A 7,501-nucleotide genomic window follows, 5' to 3' on the forward strand; every position below is an offset into this window, starting at 1 on the left:
TGCCACCTGTGCCTAGTCTGTCCCAAGCCCACCCTGCCGGGTGCCACTTGGTAGAAAAATAGCACTACCTACAAACACCAGAAACTAGTTGCGACTCCTGGACAGAGGTCAAGTTGGTTAATAAGTCGAGAGGGGCACTTAAGCATTCCAATGTGTGGTAGTATCGAGTCATTGGACAACATACATAGAACTCAGTGCTTAAGGACGGTTCCAGTGAGACAACCCACCATGTACTCCTACATGGCCTCTCACCACTACCTTTACCAAATCGTGTTCACACACTTCACTCTCAGCATCAGAACATATCGTAACACTCCAATTCATTCCCAATGAACCAGACCTGACACAACTCTAAGCAATAGCAGGCATAGCATGGTAGGAACACAACATGGCTCAATCAACTCCTACACATGCTAGTGGGTTTCAACTATTTACTGTGGCAATGACAGGTCATGCAGAGGAATGGGTTCAACTACCGCATCACAAAGTAGCAGGTGAATCATTGTTGTCCTAATGCAATAACTGAGAGCAGGAGCGAGAGAGTAGGATTGTATCGGAATGAACAAGGGGGTTTGCTTGCCTGGTAAATCAACAAGGAAGACACTGCTTCACAGACAGGTACTCTGGAACGTCTCCGGAGCAGGACCTATCGAGAAGGAACGGTGCCAACAATCAAAACAAAAGCATATGCAACACAATGATGCATGGACATGGCATGAATATGTGATGCTGATTGTGCTAATGCAACTAGTACTCATTTGGTTTGAAGTCCATTTGAACCAAAGCTCAAATGCAATTCTAAATTAAGTCTCTTATATATGCCATAATGTGTTTTCCCATAAACAGCATGTATAAGTTGGTTTGTCATGCATGAGACTAGTAGAGATGGAAATATTGCATTTTTCTGATAATTTTTCATATATAAATTATTTTAATCTGAGCTACGGTTGAATTGATATGAATTTTTGAAGTTTAAATCAATTTCTGGAATTTCCTGAATTATTTTAATTCCAGAAAATATATATTGCGCCAGCATGACGTCAACACGACGTTAGCAGTCAACTGCGGCTGACTGGGGTCAAACCTGACGTGTGGGGTCCACACGTCAGTGACACTGGGATTAACCCCGAGTCAAACCTGGGCTGATTAGCTTTGACTAAGCCCTGGGGCCCACTGGTCAGCGTCAGTAGGTGGGGATTAGTGCCTAATTAACAAAGCCACGTCAGCCCGCCGGAGTTCTGGCCGGCGGCGACCAATAGCGCGGCGGCGACTCACCGGACTTGCGCTACAAGCGGCGTTTGGTCGCGCAAAGACCCCCGGGGCGTAGCCCGTCGTCGTCCGCAACCAGGGGAGCTGGTGGGGGGCTGCGGGGGCGCCGGAGCTCGCCGGAGCAAAGCTCGTATCTTGGAGTTTAAGAAAGCAAGCTGCGGTCTCACGGTCAAGCACGGAGTCTGAGTATAAGGCTCTTGCAAATGGAACAGCGGAGTTAATCTGGATACAGTCAGTCCTTGGCGAGCTTGGTGTATTCTTGTCACGCGCTCCTGTTCTGTGGTGTGACAATCTTGGAGCCACCTATCTATCTGCAAATCCGGTGTTTCATGCCAGAACAAAGCATATAGAAGTGAGCTTTCATTTTGTACGAGAACGCGTTGCTGCCAAGGCACTTGATGTTCGGTTTATATCCTCCAAGGAAGAAGTGGCTGACATTTTCACAAAGCCGCTAGCCGAGAGTTCATTTGTTTTAAATCGACAATCTAAATCTTCTTGTAGGTAGTTCAGATTGAGGGGGAATGTTAAACCGAATATTGTTAGGATAAGATAGTTGTTAGTATCTAGGGTTTATCATATCCCTTGTAACAACCTTGATGTATATCCGGCACCGAAGTAGCCCTAGTTGGCTGAGTATATATATGAGCTCTAGGCCGCCGTTCCTGGTGAGCCAATTTAATCTACATCTTTTAGTTTCACAAGTTACAGTATACATCGAAGTGGTAAAATCTTGGCTCGGACGTGCAAATACTTTGCTTATAGTGTTTGTATACAGAAAATCTGTACTGACTAGGCACGTGAGGCAAGCTGTCAGCCACGGGACCGGGAAAAGGGGCATGTGGCCTGATTTTTTTGACAAACTCCTTGAATTTTCTTCTTCCTCACAAAATCCCATATGGATGTGACATTTTTTACCAATGGCTAACACTGAAGGTATACCCACCTTTCTGTTGGAATGACTTATATAGATAGCTTTTGGGGGCCGAGCTCCATGGAGACCTCCGTCTGCAAAATTCATAATCCATAGAGGTCGATGCTGCCGCTCCTCGGCGCGCTCGCCGCCGACTCGTGGATCGGCCGGTACCGGGCCATCGTGGCCGCCGGCGTCCTCTACCTCGTGGTTGGTTGGTGAACCTGCTCTCGGTTTATGACATTTTGTGTGTCCTTTAGCTCTCTCCACTCCACGACGTCCATTTGCCGTCTGTTTCATTTTCGAAATATTATAAGGAGTAGGATTGTACCGTAGGTTTAGGATCGTTTTCTTAATTTCCAGTGCGTGTGACATCACTGCTACGTCGCTTTTATGCGCGACTGTGATGCTAATCATTTGTGTTGTCGAATTGGAACTTTACACTAGGAATTTAGGATCAGGGTGGCATCTTTATATGACGAGATTGGATCTGTTCCTAACATTTTAGGCCTAAAATGACAAAAACATACGCTTGTCCTGAAATCGACATTGTCTGAACCTAGTTATTCAGTTCTTACAGTTCAGTGAATAATTGTACTCCCTTCGTCCGAAAATACTTGTCATGGATGTATCTAGATGTATTTTAGTTATAAATACATCGGTTTTCATCCATTTTGATGACAAGTATTTCCGGACGGTAGGTACATTGAAATGGATATATCTAGATGTATTTTAGTTTAAGATACATCTATTTTAATGACAAGTATTTCTGAACAGAGGGAGTACCTACCAGCAGCTCAAAACAGTAAAAATTACGTACGTTATGGACAGAGCTTTGGGATGCTGACGGTGTCATCCATGGTGCCACCACGTCAACCTCAACCTGGGGGATCCCCTTCCCGCGCGGCGTTCTTCTACGCCACGATCTACATGGTGGCGCTGGCGCAGGGCTTCCACAAGCCCAATGCGCAGGCCCTCGGCGCGGACCAGTTCCCCCGGAGCTCCCCGGACAGCATCGCGTCCCGCAGCTCTTTCTTCAACTGGCTCCACTTCGCCATGTGGTGGGGGTTCATTGTCGCCGTCGTCGGGCTGAGCTACGTGCAGGACAACGTCGGCTGGGATGCCGTGTTCGGGGCATCCTGGGCCATGATGCTCGCGTCCATGTCCTTGTTCTTGCTCGGCACGGGCATGTATCGTGTCGCCGAGCAGCCACGCGACCGGCGTGCTCTCGCGAGGCTCACGAGAACGTTTGCAGCTACGGCGCGTACATGGACAGACATGGTCTTTCGTCGCAGCGCCGCCATGGACGATGAATGGCAAGTTCGAACTGTGTTTATTATATGCTGCCACGCTGGAGATGTCATTACTGTGATTAACCTACGCTTATGCCAGTGCAGTTTGCTGAGGCCAAAAGAGCAGGAAGGCAAGGGGGTCATGGTGAAGCTGCTTCCGATATGGATGACCAGCGTCGTGTACGCAATGGTGATCGTGCAGGTGTCCACTCTGTTCACCAAGCAGGGCAGCACCATGGACCGGCGCATCGGCGCGACCACAGGCCTAGTCGTGCCCCCGACGGCGCTGCAGAGCTTCGTGGGCCTGGCCATCATCGCGTCCGTCCCGGTCTACGACCGCGCGTTCGTGCCCCTCGCGAGGCGCGTGACCAAGCACCCCTCCGGGATCACCATGCTCCAGCGCATCGGCGCCGGCATGGCCATCGCGACCGTCGCCATGGCCGTCGCGGGGCTCGTGGAGGCCGCGCGCCTCCGCGAGGCCAGGGACGCCAGCCTGGTGGACCGTCCGGGGGTGGCGGTGCCGATGAGCCTGTGGTGGATGGTGCCGCAGTACGTGCTGCTGGGCCTCGCCAACGTGTTCACCATCGTGGGGCTGGAGGAGTTCTTCTACGACCAGGTGCCCGACGCGCTCCGGAGCGTCGGGCTCGCGCTCTGCATGAGCATCATGGGCGTGGGGAGCTATGCCAGCGGCGTGCTCGTGTCGGCGATCGACTGGGCGACGAGGCGCACGGGGGAGAGCTGGTTCTCGGACAACCTCAACCGCGCCCACCTCGACTACTTCTACTGGGCTCTGGCCGGGGTCGCTGCTCTGGAGGTGCTCGTTTTCTTCTATTTTTCCAGGAGATACGTCTACACTAACAAACGCGACCTTGTAACGTAGAAATGCATCTCATGCTTCACTTCGCGGAACATTTCTTGATCTGTACTTCATTCTAATAATACAAAAATAGTTACCGATTTGATTTAGACAGGCCCATCTTAATCACGCGAGCCACATGGTGCTAATAAATATACGTACTACGACCATGGGCAGCTGTAATATCTAGCCCAGCAGGTACGCCCCGCAGACGGGACAAACTGAATAGATCACGCACCGGCACCACCTCCGGCCGGTAGCCAAGGCGCGAAGCGATGGAGTCAGGCCAGCCACTCCCGAGTTCGGACCCGCGGGACGGCCGCGGCGGCTGGCGCGCCGCGCTCTTCATCGTCGGTAATCTTGCCGGTCATTCGCCGCGTTGACTTGCCCCTGATGTGTGAAGTCTGAGCTATCATGTCTGCGCCGTGCGTGCAGTCGTCGGCTTCTTGGAGCGCATCGGGTTCATCGGCGTGGAGGGCAACCTGATCACGTACCTGACCGGCCCGCTGGGCATGTCCACCGCGGCCGGCGCCGCCAGCGTGAACGCCTGGTCCGGGACCGTGCTGGTGCTGCCGCTCGTCGGCGCGCTCGCCGCCGACTCGCGCCTCGGGCGCTACCGGGCGGTCCTGCTCGCGGGCGTGCTCTACCTGCTGGTCAGTACTAGCACAAACTCCTCTCCCTCATCTGTTTGAAGCATCATATTCATACCCACGACGTGCCTTGATTCCATTGCCATTGCGCGGTAGATAGTTGTGTGGTGGAGATGGCTATGATTTACACTACCGAAGAATTTCGCGCGATGAATTGATTCTGGCAAGGACTGCTTCAATCGTCATCACGGAATTGATTCACCCAAGTTTGTCCCATGAACCAAGAATCACCCAAATTCGTAGCGGGCGGAGGTGTGGGGGTGGTGGAGATTTTATTTTCTCGGTCAGTCCAGGGTGGCGAACGGAGCGCCGTGGGTTTCGGCGACCCGGAATTGGAGGAGGCGTCACACACACAGCAGAGGAGAAGGAACATTTTTTTTAAGGAGAGACGTTTGCGGCCACTTAAAATGAGAGAGTTGAGCTGGGTTTGTGAGTTTTTTTTTTTTGAATAGTTAACCATTTGAGTGTTCGGCTAGACATGATTAACTCCTCAAAGTATTAATTTAAGGGTTCGGCTAGAGATGTCTTGCCTTTGACTTTTAAGCTGTTGCAATTTGTACAGTCGTTTGTAACGTTTTCGCGTGCATATTTGACTTCCCGTGTACTAATGTTGATGTCTCATGATGAGCAGAGCCTGGGAATGCTGACGGTATCATCCATGCTGCAAACGCAACAACTTCGTCCCGCCGACTGCCATGGCACGACCACCACCTGCTCGCCGCCGCCCTCGACGTCATCGTCACCCGCTCAGCTCGGCTTCTTCTACACCGCGCTCTACCTGCTAGCGCTGGCGCAGGGCTTCCACAAGCCGTGCTCGGAGGCCCTGGGTGCAGACCAGTTCGATTCCAGCGTGGGCGCGTCACGGAGCTCCTACTTCAACTGGTTCCACTTCTCCATCTCGTGGGGCTATGCCATCGCGGCGACTGCGGTCACCTACGTTGAAGAGAACGTCGGTTGGACGGTGGGGTTCGCCGCGTGCTGGGCCATCATGGTGGTGTACCTCGCTGTCTTCTTGCTTGGCAAGCGGACGTACCGGATAGAGCAGCCGGTGGACGGCAGTTCCTTTGGGCGGATCACTGAGAAGTTCGTCCTCTCTCAAACTGATGCCACCATTGACACCCAACGGTGAGCACGCGCCAATGCAAATTGACTTGACTGGGAGATGGCATCACAATGAGCACTGACGGTTGTATCTACTTGTGCAGGCTTTTGGAGACAAATCAGGACGGGTTCCTCGTTAAGCTGCTTCCTATCTGGCTGTCGAGCTTAGTGTTTGCCGCGTGCATCTCGCAGATCACCACCCTGTTCACCAAGCAGGGTAGCACGATGGACCGGCGCCTAGGCGGGGCCGCGGGCCTCGTCGTGCCGCCCGCGGCGCTGCAGTGCTGCATCAGTTTAACATTCATCGCCCTTGTCCCTGTCTATGACCGCACCATTGTACCCTTCGCGAGGCGCCTCACCGGTCACCCCGGGGGCATCACCATGCTCCAGCGCATCGGTGCTGGGATGGTCACGGCGTGCATCACCATGGTCATCGCGGCGCTCGTGGAAGCCAAGCGCCTCCGCGTTGCCAAGGACGCGGGCCTGCTCGACCGGCCGGACGTGGCGGTGCCTATGAGCCTATGCTGGCTGGTACCGCAGTACGTCCTTATCGGCCTCGCGGAGGTGTTCAGCTACATCGGACTGGAGGAATTCTTCTACGACCAGGTGCCCGAGGCGCTCCGTAGTGTGGGGCTGGCGCTATGCCTGAGCATCTTCGGCGTGGGGAGCTATGCCAGCGGCATGCTCGTGTGGGCGATCGACTGGGCCACGAAGAGGGGCGGGGGAGAGAGTTGGTTCTCCGACAACCTCAATCGCGCGCACCTCGATTACTTCTACTGGATCCTGGCTGGCCTCGGCGCTTTAGAGGTGGTCGTGTTCTTGTACTTTGCAAAACAGTATGTCTACCGAGACAAACCTGAGTAATGATCCGTACACCCTCCATCAGTTTCACGAGTATTTGGCATTTTCCCACCGATGCCTAATAGCATGTACCCTTCATTAGGAGCCTATCATTTTTTTTAAAATACTCAATTACACTAGTGGGGTAAACAGTTACTTTGGTGTTAAAAGTTGCGGTATACATCGAAGTGGTAAAACCTTGGCTCCGATGTGCAAATACTTTGCTTACCGTGTTTGTATACACAAAATCTGCATTGACTAGGCACGTGAGGCCGGCTGTCAGCTACGGGACCGGGCGAAGGGTTGTGCGGTGTGGTGGTTTTTTTGACAAACTTCTTGGATTTTCTTCTTCCTCATAAAATCCCCTATGGATGTGGCATTTTTAACCAATGGCTAACATGAAAGGTATACTCCGCCCTTCTATTGGAATGACTTATATAGATAGCTTTTGGAGGCCGAGCTCCATGGAGACCTCCATTTGCAAAATTCATAATTCATCAAAAAAGTTATGTTTTTAAAAATTCAGAAAGAAATACCGATATATATGGAGGCATAATGCAAATGTGTGTAAATTTTCAGAACA

The 7,501-nt window shown here is 52.2% G+C and overlaps 1 pseudogene; it reads left to right on the forward strand.

The window, feature by feature from the left end:
- Window positions 1–2,960: 2,960 nt before the first annotated feature.
- Window positions 2,961–7,135, forward strand: LOC123071576 (protein NRT1/ PTR FAMILY 5.10-like; annotated as a pseudogene).
- Window positions 7,136–7,501: the final 366 nt, after the last annotated feature.

This window comes from Triticum aestivum, chromosome 3B (assembly GCF_018294505.1).
Source record: "Triticum aestivum cultivar Chinese Spring chromosome 3B, IWGSC CS RefSeq v2.1, whole genome shotgun sequence".
Lineage (NCBI taxonomy): Eukaryota > Viridiplantae > Streptophyta > Magnoliopsida > Poales > Poaceae > Triticum > Triticum aestivum.